General features: G+C 42.8%; 1 pseudogene; it reads right to left on the reverse strand.

Annotated features, from left to right (window-relative positions):
* The window catches only part of LOC139374438 (BRISC and BRCA1-A complex member 2-like), a 181,880-nt pseudogene that overhangs the window by 47,521 nt on the left and 112,410 nt on the right, over window positions 1–21,949 (reverse strand).

The raw sequence follows: 21,949 nt of genomic DNA on the forward strand, positions 1-21,949 counted from the left end.
TGTTCGGGTTAGAGTCCCACTCCTTGAAAGCGGCGACTCTACCTTTTAGCTCAGTTGCAGCGGATGTTGCCTGTAATCCAGCGACTGATGTGGTGTACTCCTCAATGCCATCGGAAGAATCCCGGAACATATTCCAGTCTGTGCTAGCAAAACAGTCCTGTAGCTTAGCATCTGTGTCATCTGACCACTTCGGTATTGAGCAAGTCACTGGTACTTCCTGCTTTAGTTTTTGCTTGTAAGCAGGAATCAGGAGGATAGAGTTATGGTCAGATCTGCCAAATGAAGGGCGAGCTTTGTACGCGTCTCTGTGTGTGGAGTAAAGGTGGTCTGCAGTTATTTTTCCCTCTGGTTGCACATGTAACATGCTGGTAGAAACTAGGTAAAACTGATTTAAGTTGACCTGCATTAAAGTCCCCGGCCACTAGGAGCGCCACCTCTGGATGAGCATTTTCTTGTTTACTTATGGCCTTATACAGCTCATTGATAGCAGTCTTAGTTGCAGCATCGGTTTGTGGTGGTAAATAGACAGCTACAAAAAATATAGATGAAAACTCTTTTGGTAAATAGTGTGGTCTACAGCTTATCATGAGATACTGTACCTCAGACGAGCAAAACCTAGAGACTACATTAATATTTGATTTTTTGCACCAGCTGTTATTGACAAATAGACACAGACTGCTACCCCTTATCTTACCGGAGGCAGCTGTTCTATCTTGCCGATGCACGGAAAACTCAGCCAGCTGTATGTTATCCATGCCATCATTCAGCCATGACTCGGTGAAACATAAGATATTGCCGTTTTTAATGTCCTGTTGGTAGGATAGTCTTGATCAGAGCTTATCCAGTTTATTATCCAATGATTGCAAGATGGCTAATAGGACTGATGGTAGAGGCGGGTTACCCACTCGCCGTCGGATTCTTACAAGGCACCACGACCTATGACCCATATATCGCCATCTCTTCTTCATGCGAATGACGGGGATGTGGGCCTTGTCCGGTGTCTGAAGTAAATCCTTCGCTTTCGACTCATTAAAGAAAAATATATTTGTCCAGCACAAGGTGAGTAATCGCTGTTCTGTTATCCTGATATCTTTTTCGGTCATAAGAGATGGTGGCAGAAACATTGTGTATTTTTTAAATCAAATAAAGCGAAAAACACAATAGCACAATTGGTTAGGAGCCCGTAAAACGGCAGCCATCTCCTCCGGCGGAATGATATTCCCTGATGGATTAAATTGTTGTTTTTTTCTCATCAATCTACACCACAATACCCCATAATGACAAAGCAACAACAGGTTTTTAGAAAGTTTTGCAAATGTATAAAAAAACAACTGAAATATCACAAAGTATTCAGACACTACTCAGTACTTTGTTGAAGCACCTTTGGCAGTGATTACAGCCTCGGGTCTTCTTGGTTATGACGCTACAAACTTGGCACACCTGTATTTGAGGAGTTTCTCACATTCTTCTCTGCAGATCCACTCAAGCTCTGTCAGGTTAGATGTGGAGCGTCGCTGCACATTAATGTCCAAGATGGCATAACAGTCAGACGTCCTTTGTCCTCATCTTGTCGTGTATATATATATTTACATCTTTCTTCGCATATCTTTTATTTTCCAAAAACTCAACTTCAAAACATTCTCCTTCAACCCGCCTCACCCATAAAAAATAAAAAAGTATTATTTACCTCAAATCTGAAATCCACAATAGAAGCTAGCCAGGAGCTAACCAGAAGCTAACCAGGAGCTAACCAGAAGCTAGCCAGAAGCTAGCCAGTTTACTGGCTAACGTTAGTGTTCAGCTAACCACGGTTGATGATCATCAGCTATCCTTTAGCTCGAAAAGCTATCGGCAGTTTTGGACAACCCGATAGTTTTGTACAACGCGATATACCGGACCTATTTTTCTCTCCATATCCCAGGATTTCAACCGAAAGCTCTGAACATTTACACCTTGGATCTCGCAGTTAGCTAGTTGCTATCCGTGTGACTATTGGCTTACGTCGGTACGGAGTAAACTTCAATTATTCTGGAGCTAGCCATCTGAAGAGTTCCATCAACCACTCCTGGGCTACAATCACCTATCCGGACCCGTTTTACGCCGATGCGGAGCCCCACCGGGCCTTCACGACAGTACTACCGACGTTATCTGCACGAGGGAGTTATCCAACTGGCTCTTCCGTTATTTTTCTACTGTATTATTGACTGTATGTTTGTTTTACTCCATGTGTAACTCTGTGTTGTTGTACCTGTCGAACTGCTTTATCTTGAACTTGTTCTCAACTTGCCTACCTGGTTAACTTCTTGGTTCTACTTGAGACGCATATGTCTCAAGTAGGCACCTGGAAATGCAAATGCGCTACGCTAAATGCTAAATGTACTCGTTAAAACTCAAACCTTGATCAAAATTCACAAGCAGGGTATTGAATTAAAGCTGCACTCGTTGTGAACCTAGCCAACAAGTCAGATTTTTAAAATGCTTTTCGGCGAAAGCATGAGAAGGTATTATCTGATAGCATGCACCACCTCAAAATGCCTGAATGCGACGTAAACAAAGACTCTGCTTATCCGACGCAGCACAAAACGCAGAAATAAAATATAAAACATTCATTACCTTTGACGAGCTTCTTTCTTGGCACTCCTATATGCCCCATAAACATCACTATTGGGTCTTTTTTTCGTTTAAATCGGTCCATATATACCCAAAATAGCTTTCTATGGAAGCTGTGTCATTCAGAAAAAAACATCGTTTTTAAACGCTGCGTCATTTTTTAAAATTAAAAAAGTCGACGATAAACTTTCACAAAACACTTCGAAATCCTTTTGTAATCCAACTTTAGGTATTAGTAAACGTTTATAATCTATCAAAATGATTACAGGGCGATGTATATTCAATAGCTCCTCGTCTGCAAATCAATGGCTGCCATAGTCCACATTTACAGCGTCCTGGTGGAGACTGGAAGAAACGGAAGCCAGATAGTTGGATTTTCCAACAAAAAATTCAATTGAAAATGACGACAATGGCGACATCGTGTGGAATTTGTATGAATTGCATGCAGGTCGATATTAAATTTTGTCCTCTTTTAACAACTCATGAAAGTGACTTATGGAAATTATTTTTAGCTTTCAGAGAGCAGTTTTTCTTGCGTTTTTCAATGAAACACACAATCTGTTATAGTCACAGACGTGATTTAACCAGTTTTAGAAACTTCAGAGTGTTTTCTATCCACACATACTAATCATATGCATATACTATATTCCTGGCATGAGTAGCAGGACGCTGAAAAGTTGCGCGATTTTTAACAGAATGTTCGAAAAAGGAGGGGGTAGAAGTAAGAGGTTTAAATAAAGGTGAAATAAATAGGTCTCTCCAGAGATGTTCGATCGGGTTCGAGCGCTGGCTGGCCCACTCAAGAACATTCAGAGACTTGTCCTGAAGCCACTCCTGCATTGGCATGGCTGTTTGCTTAGGGTCGTTGTCCTGTTGAAAGGTGAACCGTTGCCCCAGTCTTAGGTCCTGAGCACTCTGGAGCAGGTTTCCATCAAGGATTTCTCTGTACTTTGCTCCGTTCATCTTTCCGGTGATCCTGACTAGTCTCCCAGTCCCTGCCGCTGAAAAACATCCCCAGGAAAATAACCTCTCACTCAACGTCAACAAAACAAAGGAGCTGATCGTGGACTTCAGGAAACACCAGAGGGAGCACCCCCCTATCCAAATCAACAAGACCACAGTGGAGAAGGTGTAAAACTTCTAGTTCCTTGGCGTACACATCACTTATAAACTGAAATGGTACACCCACACAGACAGTATGGTGAAGAAGGCGCAACAGGAAGGCCAAAGTTGGAGCAAAAAACACTACACCCACAATAACATCTGCTAAACATGATGCTGCCACCACCATGCTTCACCGTAGGGATGGTGCCAGGTTTCCTCCAGACGTGACACTTGGCATTCAGGCCAACGACTTCAATCTTGGTTTCATCAGACCAGAGAATCTTGTTTGTCATGGTCTGAGAGTCCTTTAGGTGCCTTTTGGCAAACAACAAGCAGGCTGTCATGTCCCTTTACTGAGGAGTGGCTTCAGTCTGGCCACTCTACCATAAAGGCCTGATTGGTGGAGTGGTGCAGAGATGGTTGTCCATCTGGAAGGTTCTCCCATCTCCACAGAGGAACTCTAGAGCTATGTCAGAGTGACCATCGTGTTCTTTGTCACCTCCCTGGCCAAGGCCCTTCTTCCCCGATTGCTCAACCCTGACAATTCCTTCGACCTCATAGCTTGGTTTTTGCACTGTCAACTGTGGGACCTTATATAGACAGATGTGTGCCTTTCCAAATCATGTCCAATCAATTGAATTTACCACAGGTGGACTCCAATCAATTTGTAGAAACATCTCAAGGATGATCAATGGAAAAAGAATGCGCCTGAGCTCAATTTCGAGTCTCATAGCAAACTTATTTACTTAAGTAAATAAGGTATTTCTGTATTTTGTTTTTAATACATTTACAAAACTGTTTTGTATTGTCATTAAGGGGTAATTGTGTGTAGATTGATCAGGATGTTGATTGATGAGGACATTTTTTTATTTAATCCATTTTAGAATAAGGCTGTAACGTTACAAAATGTGGAAAAAGCCAAGGCCTCTGAATACTTTCTGAACGCACTGTTAATATTATAGTAAGGTCTGCTGTGCAGCCCTCTCTGCTCCATCTCTCCTCCCCCCAGCACCACACGGCCCCCCTTTCCACTCTCTTCTTTCATGCCTTTAGCCTCCTTCTGTCCACCCTCCTCACTCAACTGGCGAAAGAGGACCCTGAATGCCACTGCAGCCTGGTCCAGCACATGGGCAAGGTCATGTGCCAGACCAGGTCACGTGCTAGACCCACACACACACACACACACACACACACACACACACACACACACACACACACACACACACACACACACACACACACACACACACACACACACACACACACACACACACACACACACACACACACACACACACACAGCTGAGTGGGCATGCTTCTCCTCTTGATTGTTGGTATTCTCATCCTCATTGGAAAAAAATATGGCACAATTCTGTAATTGCAGTTGGAATCACTTCCTGAATCAACTGACCAATGATATAGACTCTGGTGCTATTTTGCACGATCAGAGGGTACTTCAACGTAGAGTGTGGAGAGTGCAGGGGACTAACTAGATCAAATCAAATCAAAGTTTATTTGTAATGTGCGCCAAATACAACAGGTGTAGGTAGACCTTACAGTGAAATGCTTACTGCGCATAAAAGGTATTAGGTGAGCAATAGGTAAGTAAAGAAATAAAAACAACAGTGAAAAAGAGTGAAAAATAACAGTAGCGAGGTTATATACAGTTGCGAGGCTATAACAGTAGCATACAGACACCGGTTAGTCGGGCTGATCTAGGTAGTATGTACATGTAGATATGGTTAAAGTGACCATGCATATATGGTGAACAGAGAGTAGCAGTAGCGTAAAAGAGGGGTTGGCAGGTGATGAGTGGCGGGACACAATGCAGATAGCCCGGTTAGCCAATGTGCGGGGGCACTGGTTGGTCGGGCCAATAGAGGTAGTATGTACATGAATGTATAGTTAAAGTGACTATGTGTATATGATAAACAGAGAGTAGCAGCAGGGTAAAAGAGGGGTTGGTGGGGGGAGGGGGGGCACACAATGCAAGTAGCCATTTGATCATCGGTTCAGGAGTCTTATGGCTTGGGGGTAAAAACTGTTGAGAAGTCTTTTCGTCCTAGACTTGGCTAAAGTGTGCCCTGGTTAAAGTGTGTGATTATGGGCTGATTTCTATGTATTACTATGCCATGCGGGGGAGAGGTTGGCCCTGTAGGGAAGGTGGATAGGGTAGCCTGTCACAGCACATCTGAACACATCTGTAGAGGAAGAGAGGGACGGGAGAGAGAGAAATGAGGGGAGAGAAAGATGGAGGAAAGGAGAAAGAGAGCTAGAGATCAAAGAGGACAAAAAGGGAGACAGGAATACATGGAGAGAGAGACACAGGGAGACAGCTAGAGAGAGAGACAGCGAGAGATAATGAGAAGGTAAAAGGGAGAGAGAGAGAAAAATGGAGGACAGAAGAAACCGGGAAGAAGTAAAAAAAATAATAATAATAATAATAGGAAAAAAAAGGGAGACAAGGACAGGGGGGAGACAGAGAGAGTGAGGATATTTGAGGGAGAGAAGGGATGAAGAGAGAGAGATAGAGGGGGAAGAGGCGCCTTAACCTGGTGTGACGGGGCGTGCACTCGTAAAAAAACATCTCCAGAGATTCATCCGAGCACAAACATCCAGACCAGGCAGGCTGGAGGGAGGCCTGGGGTCAGGAGAGGGGATGTACATACCTAACACTTTGCCCGACACACACGAGCATACGCACACACAAACTCATGTATATTTTGATGTGATTTATTTTGTCATGCCTCTTCATAATGCCCAGCCCACATGGGCTTATAAAACCCTGTATTCGCTGTATCCAAATACAATTATCATACTTATATATGCGCGCACACGTACATACTTACAGTACATACATACAGTACCAGTCAAAAGTTTGGACACAACTTCTCATTTCAATGGTTTTTCTTTATTTGTAGTATTTTCTACATTGTAGAGTAATAGTGAAGACATGGAAACTATGAAAGAACACATATGGAATCATGTAGTAACCAAAAAAGTGTTAAACAAATCAATAAATATTTTATACTTGAGATTTGTCAAAGTAAGCACCCTTTGCCTTGATGACAGCTTTGCACACTCTTGGCATTCTCTGAACCAGCTTCACCTGGAATGCTTTTCCAACAGTCTTTAAGGAGTTCACACATATGCTGAGCACTTGTTGGCTGCTTTTCCTTCACTCTATGGTCCAACTCATCCCAAGCCATCTCAATTGGGTTGAGATCAGGTGATTGTGGAGGCCAGGTCATCTGATGCAGCACTTCATCACTCTCCTTCTTGGTCAAATAGCCCTAACACAGCCTGGAGGTGTGTTGGGTCATTGTCCTGTTGAAAAACAAATGGTAGTTTCACTAAGAAGAAACCAGATCGGATGGCATATCGCAGTAGAATGCTGTGGTAGCCATGCTGGTTAAGTGTGCCTTGAATTCTATGGTTTTTGCACTTGAAGAAACTTTGAAAGTTCTAACATTTTCCTGATTGACTGACCATCATGTCTTAAAGTAATGATGGACTATCGTTTTGTTGCTCATTTGAGCTGTTCTTGCCATAATATGGACTTTTTTTGGGGGGGGTATTTTACCAAATAGGGCTATCTTCTGTGTACCACCCCTACCTTGTCACAACACAACTGATGGGCTCAAATGCATTAAAAATGAAATAATGTCACAGCCATTAAAAGAAGAGGACCAAGGTGCAGATTGGTGAGCGTACATTTTCTCTTTATTTTAAACACACAATCGTGTGCCACAGAACTGATGTTACAGGCGAAACCCAGATTTGAAACCGCCTCATGCCAATGACTCTTTATATGGCTGTGATTGAGCTATGAATGAGCTTACGTCTTCCACGCATTCCCCAAGGTGTCTACAGCATTGTGACGTCTTTTTAGGCATTTCCATTGGAGAATGGCTGTAAGGGACCATATATAGCGAGTGGTCACATGGTGTCTCCCGCAGAAAATCTTGCGTAAAATACTGAGGTAGCCATTTTTCCAATCGCTTCTTATGAGAAACCAATTGCCTCGACGGATATATTATCGAATACATATGTTAAAAACACCTTGAGGATGGATCCTAAACAACGTTTGCCGTGTTTCTGTCGATATTATGGAGCAAATTTTGATAAAAGTTTGGCGTTATAGTTGAAGTATTTTTCGGTCGATTTCTCAGCCAAGCATGATGAACAAATGGAAGCTTTTTCGCCTACAAAAATATTATTTTGGGAAAAAAGGAACATTTGCTGTCGAACTGGGAGTCTCCTGAGTGAAAGCATCTGAAGTTCTTCAAAGGTAAATGATTTAATTTGGTTGCTTTTCTTATTTTCGTTAAAATGTTGCCTGCTGCCAGCAGAGCATAGCATTATGCCATGATAAACTTACACAAATGCTTGTCTAGCGTTGGCTGTAACGCATATTTTGAAAATCTGAGATGACAGTGTTGTTAACAAAAGGCTAAGCTTGTGTTTGAATATATTTATTTCATTTAATTTGCGATTTTCATGAATAGGAAACATTGCGTTATGCTAATGCATTTGAGGCTATGATTACGCTCCCGGATACGGGTTTGCTAGTCGCAACAATTAACACAAGGAAATTGGGTGTTGCATATCTTTGTTAAATTAATTAAATTAAATAAGTATCTATATTTTTAGTTATTTGTAAATTCAGGTTCCCTTGATCTAATATTTGGTTTCGGTTGGAGATTTGATAACATTCAGCATCAAAAATATAGAATATCAGAAAGGAGGCAAATACTTTTTCAAGGGCCTGTAGGCTAGTGATTACTCTCTTGTTGGCTGAGGAAAAGTAAATGTGGACAGTTATTCTGACATCTTCAAATTGCTCATCAGAATTCGACAGGAAGGATGCTCGCCATTGCATCCTGGAGTTCCATGTTCTGTTAAAGTGAATTATCATAATTAAAATGTAATTTCTGTCATTCTGAGCACTGTGGGTGAAGCCCTAATCAGTTTACGCACCCAATGCATATGGGTCCGGTAAATTACTTAAATGTTCGGTAAATTAAAATGCTGCCAGCCAAATGTCCCGCACCACCTTTTCCTAACGGAAACCTGGGTATGCACGCACGCAAGCACACACACACACTCTCAGCTTCAGACACTGGCTATGTATCATATATCTCTTTATGTTCTTCTTCTTTTTTTTTGTATTTCAGGAACACGAGTTGAGACACTGGCATGTCGAATTAAACATGATGGCATCATGCGCTGCAGTTTTCACAACACATTCTTGCTTATAATTTTCTTATGCCTCCGTTTGCATCGTGCATGTACAGTTGAAGTAGGAAGTTAACATAATATAAACGTTAGCCAAATACATTTAAACGCAGTTTTGCACAATTCCTGACATTTAATCCTACTAAATATTCCCTGTCTTAGGTCAGTTAGGATCACCACTTGATTTTAAGAATGTGAAATGTCAGAATAATAGTAGAGAGAATTATTTATTTCAGCTTTTATTTCTTTCATTACATTTAAAAAATATATATATATATTTCACCTTTATTTAACCAGGTAGGCTAGTTGAGAACAAGTTCTCATTTACAACTGCGACCTGGCCAAGATAAAACATAGCAGTGTGAACAGACAACAACACAGTTTAGCAGATTAACACTGGAGTGATAAATGATCAGATGGTCATCTGCAGGTAGAGATACTGGTGTGCAAAAGAGCAGAAAAGTAAATAAATAAAAACAGTATGGGGATGAGGTAGGTAAAATTGGGTGGGCTATTTACCGATGGACTATGTACAGCTGCAGCGATCGGTTAGCTGCTCAGATTAAAAGTCTCCAACTTCAACGATTTTTGCAATTAGTTCCAGTCACAGGCAGCAGAGAACTGGAAGGAAAGGCGACCAAATGAGGTGTTGGCTTTAGGGATGATCAGTGAGATACACCTGCTGGAGCACGTGCTACGGGTGGGTGTTGCCATCGTGACCAGTGAACTGAGATAAGGCGGAGCTTTACCTAGCATGGACTTGTAGATGACCTGGAGCCAGTGGGTCTGGCGACGAATATGTAGCGAGTGCCAGCCGACTAGAGCATACAGGTCGCAGTGGTGGGTGGTATAAGGTGCTTTAGTAACAAAGCGGATGGCACTGTGATAAACTGCATCCAGTTTGCTGAGTAGAGTATTGGAAGCTATTTTGTAGATGACATTGCCGAAGTCGAGGATCGGTAGGATTGTCAGTTTTACTAGGGTAAGTTTGGCGGCGTGAGTGAAGGAGGCATTGTTGCGAAATAGAAAGCCGATTCTAGATTTGATTTTGGATTGAAGATGTTTGATATGAGTCTGGAAGGAGAGTTTACAGTCTAGCCAGACACCTAGGTACTTATAGATGTCCACATATTCTATGTCGGAACCATCCAGGGTGGTGATGCTAGTCGGGCGTGCTGGTGCAGGCAGCGAATGGTTGAAAAGCATGCATTTGGTTTTACTAGCGTTTAAGAGCAGTTGGAGGCCACGGAAGGAGTGTTGTATGGCATTGAAGCTTGTTTGGAGGTTAGATAGCACCGTGTCCAAGGAAGGGCCTGAAGTATACAGAATGGTGTCGTCTGCGTAGAGGTGGATCAGGGAATCGCCCGCAGCAAGAGCAACATCATTGATATATACAGAGAAAAGAGTCGGACCGAGAATTGAATCCTGTGGCATCCCCATAGAATTAGATAAAAAAAATAGATAACACACACCTCAGCGGGGACTGTGACGCAACACAAACATTGGCACAGACACATGCATACATACGCACACACACGATAACATACGCACTATACATAAACATGGATTTAGACATGTATATATGTGGTACCGGTGGAGTAGATGCTGAGGGCACTGAGTGTGTTGTGAATTCTGTGAATGTAATGTTATGTTTTAAAATTGTGTAAACTGCCTTAATTTTGCTGGACCCCAGGAAGAGTAGCTGCTGCTTTGGCAGTAAATACAAATATACCAGGCAGGATGGGTTCATGGACTCATGCTGCTTACGCTAAATCCTGACTCGGCCATCAGCATAACGCAACAGGAACTGGAATTCGTTGTTTTTAGCTGATAGGAGTGGAACCCCGTCTGCTGCATTAGCCCATCCATGACAAGGATCGACGAGATGTGTTCCAAGATGCCGTTCTGCACACCACTGTTGTTCTGCACAATTATTTGTCTGTTTGTGACCCGCCTGTTAGCTTGCACGATTCTTGGCATTCTCTTTCGACCTCTCTCATCAAATAACTGTTTTCACCAACAGGACTGCCGCTGACGGGATCTTTTTTGTTTGTCGCACCATTCTCGGTAAACCCTAGACACTGTTGTGCGTGAAAAGCTCAGGAAGGCGGCGGTTTCTGAGATACTGGATCTGGCGTGCCTGGTACCGACAATCATACCACGCTCAAAATTGCTTAGGTCACTCATTTTGCCTATTGTAATGTTCAATAGAATAGTAACTGAATGCTTTGATGCCTGTCTTCCTGCTTTATATAGCAAGCCCACGGACATGTGACTGTCTGTAATAGCAATCTACTTCCGTGAATGCGGTACCTATTAAATACCTAATAAACTGGCTGGTGAGTGTATATGAAGTTGTCTACAGCCCATATTATTAGAGCTAAAGAAAACACTGAAGCAAAAAACACTTACTGTTCAATGCTGGGGGACAAGTGGAGTTTAAAGAACACCTGGGTTGCCTCTGCGTCTTTGAAGCTTACGGAGAGAAGGGCCATGTCTTCCCCAGGGTCCAACAATGTATCCTGGGGGAAGGGGGGGAGGAGGGGGAGGGGGAGTTAGTACTCACAAAGAAGTCTCAATTCACTTCTGCATGACTGATATGAATTCAACAAATCAATGTGAATGAAGGTAATTAAAAGCTCCCCCCATAATGTAGGACATTTGGATTACAGCTGAAGTGAGCTGCACTTCAGTAATAAGTCAAGCCCAACCCAACCAAGTCCAATTTAGCCTAGCTCAGCTACAGTAAGGCCGAATTCCCAGTCTAAGACTGATTTAAGTAAATCTGAGTGTGTGTTTTAAACAGGCACACAAAGAGAGAGGGCAAGAGCGAGAAAGAGGGAGAAAGAGAAGAAAAAAGAAAGATAAGAGACCAGATTTGTTTCACGCCGCGTTAACTTCAACAGCTGCAGCCGATTAGCGTCGCTGATGACTGGGATCACTAACCATGTGTGAAAGAGAGAAGCCACTCGAAGCCGCTCTAGATGAGCCGATGATGCCAATCCATCTCTTCAAGGTTTTGATTTTTTCCCCCCATTCTCTCTGTATCTATTGGTCTTTTTTCCTAGAGCTAGGCCCACCCTGTGACGAATTGTCATTAGCACGATCTGACATTAAGCACGGCTCGGGCTAACCAAAAGAGGGCTGGGGCGTTAAACAAATGTCTTACAGTTGGTTTGAACTCATCCATTTGGGCTAATCACTGCCCTTTGTGGCAAAAGGGAATCTCCCTCACCACCATACGGTATCGGTTAAGGGTCAGCGCTACCAGTTCATTAGCCAGGCGACTCAACACGGCCAACTCGTAACAAAAGCAGGCACAATGAGTTCTGTTAAGAGGAGATGAAACTGCCTTTTCTTTGATAGGCCCGAAACGGTTGACTGTGTGCACTCCCTCATTGAGCAGTTTCTGAGTTAAAGTGTGTTAATTGTGTTTTGTGTAACCTAAATGCTATTTTGGTTGGGTTTTTAATTTAAAGTGTTTTAAATGAGGCTTGAGGGAGTTGGATACATGACTCTTTCACATCAAGGACTCCCTCTCTGGCCCTGAATGAAGATGGCCACCACACTGCCCACGCACAATGGGATTTCCATACCACTGTTTCAAGAGGTAGGGGGTCAAAATTAACCATCTGAATTAGTGTTGGTGGCTCAGTTTTTGTATTTCAAAAACAATGTGAATTTGTCAGGGTCCTCTGCAAGCAGGGGAAATGTTCTCTTCCATCTAGCCCGAGCAGAAAAGAGTGACGCACAACACACAAAACGAAGCCACACTTCTTCCCAAATCATCTTGGTGTATGTATGTATGTATGTATGTATGTACAGTATGCCTGTGTAACAACAGCCACAACAATGAAGATGGCAACCTCATGTCGAATCCTGTCACTCATCAAAGAAAATAGCATAGAGGGGGAAAGAAAGGGGGATGTGGGGTAAAAGAGAATAGGGTGTCTGTCTGGCATCCAAAGGTGTTGCTTGATTGAATCAGCTCGCATCAACATAGTGGACGTCTGCATCAATAAGCAACCACACTCCCTCCCCGAGTTGCGCTTCTGGGCTGCCGCAATTTACTATTTGGAATGGACTGGAATACATGGAAAGGTGGGGGAGGTGGAGGAATGAGACGAGAGGGAGATAAGGCACAGTTGTTTCCCCCAGTTTGTCACTGTCAAGTTCCGTCAGTCACTGGCAAGGTGATCTAATGGATATTTATTTTAGAGCAACACTTGCGGAGAGAGAAGGAATCTGCTGAAGGTGAGAGTTGGGGTGGGAAATAACATTGGGTTCCTCTGCATGGGTGGCACTGTGTCGTGGTCCTCGCGAGGGTTTGTTTTAGACACAGAGTTCCTTTTGTCCCAAAGGACCTGACAAAAGTCACAAGGCATCACGGAAACAGAAACAACAGACGAGGGAGGCCCCTGATCTGTCCTGTTTAAAGAAAGAAATTAATTAAATTTAACCAGGTAGACAAGTTAAGAACAAGTTCAAATCAAATCAAATGTTATTTGTCACATACACATGGTTAGCAGATGTTAATGTGAGTGTAGTGAAATGGTTGTGCTTCTAGTTCAGACAATGCAGTAATAACCAATGAGTAATCTAATCTAACAATTTCACAACAACTACCTTATACACACAAGTGTAAAGGGATGAAGAATACAGTGCCTTGCGAAAGTATTCGGCCCCCTTGAACTTTGCAACCTTTTGCCACATTTCAGGCTTCAAACATAAAGATATAAAACTGTATTTTTTTGTGAAGAATCAACAACAAGTGGGACACAATCATGAAGTGGAAAGACATTTATTGGATATTTCAAACTGTTTTAACAAATCAAAAACTGAAAAATTGGGCGTGCAAAATTTTCAGTTCTTTCCACAGATTCTCGATTGGATTCAGGTCTGGACTTTGACTTGGCCATTCTAACACCTGGATATGTTAATTTTTGAACCATCCCATTGTAGATTTTGCTTTATGTTTTGGATCATTGTCTTGTTGGAAGACAAATCTCCGTCCCAGTCTCAGGTCTTTTGCAGACTCCATCAGGTTTTCTTCCAGAATGGTCCTGTATTTGGCTCCATCCATCTTCCCATCAATTTTAACCATCTTCCCTGTCCCTGCTGAAGAAAAGCAGGCCCAAACCATGATGCTGCCACCACCATGTTTGACAGTGGGGATGGTGTGTTCAGGGTGATGAGCTGTGTTGCTTTTACGCCAAACATAACGTTTTGCATTGTTGCCAAAAAGTTCAATTTTGGTTTCATCTGACCAGAGCACCTTCTTCCACATGTTTGGTGTGTCTCCCAGGTGGCTTGTGGCAAACTTTAAACAACACTTTTTATGGATATCTTTAAGAAATGGCTTTCTTCTTGCCACTCTTCCATAAAGGCCAGATTTGTGCAATATACGACTGATTGTTGTCCTATGGACAGAGTCTCCCACCTCAGCTGTAGATCTCTGCAGTTCATCCAGAGTGATCATGGGCCTCTTGGCTGCATCTCTGATCAGTCTTCTCCTTGTATGAGCTGAAAGTTTAGAGGGACGGCCAGGTCTTGGTAGATTTGCAGTGGTCTGATACTCCTTCCATTTCAATATTATCGCTTGCACAGTGCTCCTTGGGATGTTTAAAGCTTGGGAAATCTTTTTGTATCCAAATCCGGCTTTAAACTTCTTCACAACAGTATCTCGGACCTGCCTGGTGTGTTCCTTGTTCTTCATGATGCTCTCTGCGCTTTTAACGGACCTCTGAGACTATCACAGTGCAGGTGCATTTATACGGAGACTTGATTACACACAGGTGGATTGTATTTATCATCATTAGTCATTTAGGTCAACATTGGATCATTCAGAGATCCTCACTGAACTTCTGGAGAGAGTTTGCTGCACTGAAAGTAAAGGGGCTGAATCATTTTGCACGCCCAATTTTTCAGTTTTTGATTTGTTAAAAAAGTTTGAAATATCCAATAAATGTCGTTCCACTTCATGATTGTGTCCCACTTGTTGTTGATTCTTCACAAAAAAATACAGTTTTATATCTTTATGTTTGAAGCCTGAAATGTGGCAAAAGGTCGCAAAGTTCAAGGGGGCCGAATACTTTCGCAAGGCACTGTATGTACATGAAGATATATGAATGAGTGATGGTACAGAACGGCATAGGCAAGATGCAGTAGATGGTATCGAGTACAGTATGGTATCGAGTACATGAGATGAGTCATGTAGGGTATGTAAACATTATATTAAGTGGCATTGTTTAAACTGGCTAGTGATACATTTTTTACATCCATTTTTCCAATATTAAAGTGGCTGGAGTTGAGTCAGTATGTTGGCAGCAGCCACTCAATGTTAGTGATGGCTGTTTAACAGTCTGATGGCCTTGAGATAGAAGCTGTTTTTCAGTCTCTCGGTCCCTGCTTTGATGCACATGTACTGACCTCGCCTTCTGGATGATAGTGGGGTGAACAGGCAGTGGCTCGGGTGGTTGTTGTCCTTGATGATCTTTATGGCCTTCCTGTGACATCGGGTGGTGTAGGTGTCCTGGAGGGCAGGTAGTTTGCCCCCGGTGATGCGTTGTGCAGACCGTACTACCCTCTGCAGAGCCTTACGGTTGTGGGCAGAGCAGTTGCTGTACCAGGCGGTGATACAGCCCGACAGGATACTCTCGATTGTGCATCTGTAGAAGTTTGTGAGTGCTTTTGGTGACAAGCCAAATTTCTTCAGCCTCCTGAGGTTGAAGAGGCGCTGCTGCACCTTCTTCACGACGCTGTGTGTGTGGGTGGACCAATTCAGTTTGTCCGTGATGTGTACGCCGAGGAACTTAAAACTTACTACCCTCTGCACTACTGTCCTGTCGATGTGGATAGAGGGGTGCTCCCTCTGCTGTTTCCTGAAGTCCACGATCATCTCCTTTGTTTTGTTGACGTTGAGTGTGAGGTTATTTTCCTGACACCACACTCCAAGGGCCCTCACCTCCTCCCAGTAGGCCGTCTCGTCGTTGTTGGTAATCAAGCTTTTTTTCAAGCAAAATTTAACTGTAGTGTCGTCTGCAAACTTGATGATTGAGTTGGAGGCGTGCATATGGCCAAGCAGTCGTGGGTGAACAGGGAGCACAGAAGAGGGCTCAGAACGCACCCTTGTTTGGCCCCAGTGTTGAGGATCAGCGGGGTGGAGATGTTGTTACCTACCCTCACCACCTTGGGGCGGCCCGACAGGAAGTCCAGTACCCAGTTGCACAGGACGGGGTCGAGACCCAGGGTTGATGACGAGTTTTGAGGGTACTATGGTGTTAAATGCTGAGCTGTAGTCGATGAACAGCATTCTCACATAGGTATTCCTCTTGTCCAGATGGGTTAGGGCAGTGTGCAGTGTGGTTGTGATTGCGTCGTCTGTGGACCTATTGGGGTGGTAAGCAAATTGGATTGTGTCTAGGGTGTCAGGTAGGGTGGAGGTGATATGGTCCTTGACTGGTCCGCGACGGGGTTGGTTTTCTTTTTGTATTCCGTGATTGACTGTAGACCCTGCCACATACCTCTTGTGTCTGAGCCGTTGAATTGCGACTACTTTGTCTCTATACCGGGGTTGGTTTTCTTTTTGTATTCCGTGATTGACTGTAGACCCTGCCACATACCTCTTGTGTCTGAGCCGTTGAATTGCGACTACTTTGTCTCTATACTGACGCTTCGCTTGTTTGATTGCCTTGCGGAGGGAATAGCTACACTGTTTGTATTCGGTCATGTTTCCGGTCACCTTGCCCTGGTTAAAATCAATGGTTCGCGCTTTCAGAATCCTGCCTTCAATCCACGGTTTCTGGTTTGGGAATGTTTTAACAGTTGCTGTGGGTACGACATCACCGATGCACTTGCTAATAACCTCGCTCACCGAATCAGCGAATTCGTCAATGCTGTTGTTTGAAGCAATGCGGAACATTTCCCAATCCACGTGATCGAAGCAATCTTTAAGCTTGGAATCAGATTGGTCAGACCAGCGTTGAACAGATCTGAGTGCGGGAGCTTCCTGTTTTAGTCTCTGTCTATACGTGGGCAGGGAACAACAAAATGGAGTCGTGGTCAGCTTTTCCGAAAGGAGGGCGGGGGAGGGCATTATATGCGTCGCGGAAGTTAGAATAACAATGATCCAGGGTTTTACCAGCCCTGGTAGCACAATCGATATGCTGATAGAATTTAGGGAGTCTTGTTTTCAGATTAGCCTTGTTAAAATCCCCAGCTACAATGAATGCAGCCTCAGGATATGTGGTTTGCATAGAGTCAAATACAGTTAGTTCAGGGCCATCGATGTGTCTGCTTGGGGGGGAATATATGCGGCTGTGATTATAATCGAAGAGAATTCTCTTGGTAGGTAATGCGGTCGACATTTGATTGTGAGGAATTCTAAGTCAGGTGAACAGAAGGACTTGAGTTCCTGTATGTTGTTATGATCACACCACGTCTCGCCTGTAACGGTTGTCGTCTGGAGACAGAGAGGACCAAATCGCAGAGTGGTTAGTGTCTTAATTTAATAATAAGCAAAAAACTGAACACTTCAAATTAGAAAAGAAAAGTGACAACCAAAACAGTTCTATCTAGTACAGACACACAAAGACTGAAAACAACCACCCACAAACCCCAACAGAAAACAGGCTACCTAAATATGGTTCCCAATCAGAGGGAATGACTAACACCTGCCTCTGATTGAGAACCATATCAGGCCAAACAAGAAACCCTACATAGAAACAGAAAACATAGACTGCCCACCCAACTCACGCCCTGACCACACTAAAACAAAGAAAATACAAAAGAACTATGGTCAGAACGTGACACCGCCCCTCTTCTAACCAGAAAGATGCTTGTTTCTGTCGGCGCGATGCGTGAAGAAACCAGCTGGCTGTACCGACTCCGATAGAGTGTCTCGAGTGAGCCATGTTTCCGTGAAGCAAAGAACGTTATAGTCTCTTATGTCTCTCTGGAATGCTACCCTTGCTCGGATTTCATCAAAATTGTTGTCAAGAGACTGGACATTGGCAAGTAGTATGCTCGAGAGCGGTGCGCGATGTGCCTGTCTCCGGAGCCTGACCAGTTCTCATTTACAACTAAGACCTGGCCAAGATAAAGCAAAGCAGTGCGACAAAAACAACAACACAGAGTTACACATGGGATAAACAAACGTACTGTCAATAACACAATAGAAAAATCTGTATACAGTGTGTGCAAATGAAGTAAGCAGGTACGGCAATAAATAGGCCAATAGTGGTATTTACAATTTATCAATTTACACTGGAGTGATATATGTGCAGATGAGGATGTGCAAGTAGAAATACAGGTGTGCAAAAGAAAAACAAATATGGGGATGAGGTAGGTAGTTGGTTCGATGGGCTATTTACAGATGGGTTGTGTCCAGCTGCAATGATCGGTAAGCTGGTCTGACGCTTAAAGTTAGTGAGGGAGATATAAGTCTCCAACTTCAGTGATTTTTGCAATTCGTTCCAGTCATTGGCAGCAGAGAACTGGAAGGAAAGGCGGCCAAAGCAGATGATGACCAGTGAAATTTACCTGCTGGAGCGTGTGCTACGGGTGGGTGTTGCTATGGTGACCAGTGAGCTGAGAAAAGGCAGGGCTTTACCTAGCAAAGTCTTATAGATGACCTGGAGCCAGTGGGTTTGGCGACGAATATGTAGGAAGGACCAGCCAACGAGAGCATACAGGTCGCAGTGGTGGGTAATATATGGGGCTTTGATGACAAAACGGATGGCACTGCGATAGACTGCATTTACTATTGATTGTGGTAGTAAACAAGTAGTCAAAACACTACAGCCAGTGTTGGGGAGTAACAGGTTACATGTAATCTGTTACACATAACTGATTACAAACTGTAATATCTTACGTTACCAGCAAAAATATCGTAATCAGATTACAGATACTCTTGAAAAACTATATGATTACTTACTAAGGATTACTTTTAAATTCATAAAGGAATTTTGCGAAACAAATATGAATAGGTTTTTCTAGGCAAGAGGGCAAGCTGCCTTCCAATGTTGTGACTGCTATTGTGACAGGTTAAAGGAAATATTCATAGCCTGTTATGTATTAAAAAGTATTAGTAAGTTCATAGAATGTGAGGATCTTTAAACATCTAAGGTTAGAAAGATCATGCATTCAGTATTAGTTGATAGAGATTGATAACATTCATATAATTGTGTTAAAGTTAAAATCCGTCAAGCGTACAAAGGGTAAGAATTGTGAGAGTAATATGTAAACGTTATATTGATTACTTTATTTTGTGGTGCCTAAAAGTGTTAATCTATGATCTACGAAATGCTCTTATTCTATGAGCCAGAGATTGATTGCTCTGGTCTCCACCCATATTCCTGGGGAAATCACGGTCTTTTCTCATTGAACTAAAAGTTGAATTGAGAAAATAACACCGTATCACTCTCGTGATTATTTCTCCCCTGTTTTCAGGTACTTTATTGATGATAAAAAATAATAATTGAAATGTTATAACTCGCTAACATGTCAAGAGTGTTTTAGGTGTGTCTTAGTAACATCTTGAGGAAGTTAGAGTTAAGTTTACACGCAATACCCCATAATGGCAACTTGAAAACAGGTTTTTAGAAATGATTACACATTTCTTAAAAAAACAGGGATACCTTATTTACATAAGTATTTAGACCCTTTGCTATGAGAATGGAAATTGAGCTCAGGTGCATCCTGTCTCCATTGATCAACCTTAAGAAGTTTCTTCAACTTGATTGGAGTCCACCTGTGGTAAATTCAATTGTTTGAACATGATTTGGAAAGACAAACACCTGTCTATGTAAGGTCCCACAGCAAAAACCAAGCCATGAGGTCGAAGGAATTGTCCATAGAGCTCCAAGACAGGATTGTGTCGAGGCACAGATCTGTGGAAGTGTACCAAAACATTTCTGCAGCATTGAAGGTCCTCAAGAACACAGTGGCCTCCACCATTCTTAAATGGAAGAAGTTTGGAACCCCCAAGATTCTTCCCAGAGCTGGCCGCCCGGTCAAACTGAGCAATCGGGGAAGAAGGGACTTGGTCAAGGAGGTGACCAAGAACCTGATGGTTACTCTGACAGAGCTTCCGAGTTCCTCTGTGGAGATGGGAGAACCTTCCCGGAGGACAACCATCTCTGCAGCACTTCACCAATCAGGTATTTATGGTACAGTGGCCAGACAGAAACCACTTCTCAGTAAAAGGCACATGACAGCTTGCTTGGAGTTTGCCAAAGGGCACTTAAAGGACTCACAGACCATGGGAAACAAGATTCTCTGGTCTGTTGAAACCAAGATTGAATTCTTTGGCCTGAATGCCAAGCGTCACGTCTGGAGGAAACCTGGCACTATACCTACAGAGAAGCATGGTGGTGACAGCATCATGCTGTGGGGATGTTTTTCAGCAGCAGGGACTGGGAGACTAGTCAGAATCGAGGGAAAGATGAACGGAGCAAAGTAAAGAGAGGTCCTTGATGAAAACCTGCTCCAGAGTGCTCAGGACCACGGATTGGGGCAAAGGTTCACCTTCCAACAGGACAACGACCCTAAGCACACAGCAATTTTTCCAAAACTTTACTAAGGGTTGGTAACAAGCTGATGGGTTAGCTGTTTGAGCCAGTAAATGTGGCTTTACTATTCTTAGGTAGTGGAATGACTTTTGCTTCCCTGCAGGCCTGAGGGAACACACTTTCTAGTAGGCTTAAAACCTCTAGTGACTCCCCATCCTGCATGAGGGAGCGTAATCATCGACTGACACTAATTAGCATAACTCAACGGACATAAATATTCCTAGATTATGTTCCTATTCATGAAAATCACAAGTGAAATATATTGAGACACAGGTTAGCTCAGATTTTCTAAATATGCTTTACAGCCAAAGCTAGACAAGCATTTGTGTAAGTTTATCGATAGCCTAGCATAGCATTTTGTCCAGCTAGCAGCAGGTAACTTGGTCACGGAAATCAGAAAAGCAATCAAATTAAATCGTTTACCTTTGATGAGCTTTGGATGTTTTCACTCACGAGACTCCCAGTTAGATAGCCAATGTTCCTTTTTCCAAAAATATTATTTTTGTAGGCGAAATAGCTCCGTTTGTTCTTCACGTTTAGCTGAGAAATCGCCTGGAAATTGCAGTCACGAAAACTCAGAGCTCCATAATATCGACAGAAACATGGCAAACGTTGTTTATAATCAATCCTCAAGGTGTTTTTCAAATATCTATTTGATAATATATCCACTGGGACAATTGGTTTTTCAGTAGGACAGATTGGAATAATGGCTACCTCTGTATTTTACGCGAGAACACTCTGGGAGCCATCAGGTGACCAGTTGCGCAATGTAGCTGCTTACGGGTATTCTTCAACATAAATGCGTAAAATTACGTCACAATGCTGTAGACACCTTGGGGAATACGGAGAAAAAGTAATCTGGTTGATAGCCCATTCACTGCTCAATAGGGACGCATTGGAACGCAGCGCTTTTTGGATTTTTCTCAGGCTTTCGCCTGCAATATCAGTTTTGTTATACTCACAGACAATATTTTTACAGTTTTGGAAACTTCAGAGTGTTTTCTATCCTAAACTGTCAATTATATGCATATTCTAGCATCTTGTCCTGACAAAATATCCCGTTTACTACGGGAACGTTATTTTTGCAAAAATGAAAATACTGCCCCCTAGTCACAAAAGGTTAAATTGAAGATATGGCAAATAGGAGTGGCAATATCATCCGCTACTATCCTCAGTAATTTTCCATCCAAGTTGCCAGACCCCAAGTTGTCAGACCAAGTTGTCATTGATAGACAACAATATATTTTTCACCTCTTCCACACTCACTTTATGGAATTCAAAATGACAATTTTTGTCTTTCATAATTTGGTCAGTGTGTTTGTTGCTGGAATGTCATGCCTAAATTGGATAATCTTACCAATGATTTTTTTTTTTTAAAGTAGTTGGCAATAGCAGGCAATATCAATATTGTGACGAATGAGCCATCT

The sequence above is a fragment of the Oncorhynchus clarkii genome, chromosome 19, assembly GCF_045791955.1.
Source record: "Oncorhynchus clarkii lewisi isolate Uvic-CL-2024 chromosome 19, UVic_Ocla_1.0, whole genome shotgun sequence".
Lineage (NCBI taxonomy): Eukaryota > Metazoa > Chordata > Actinopteri > Salmoniformes > Salmonidae > Oncorhynchus > Oncorhynchus clarkii.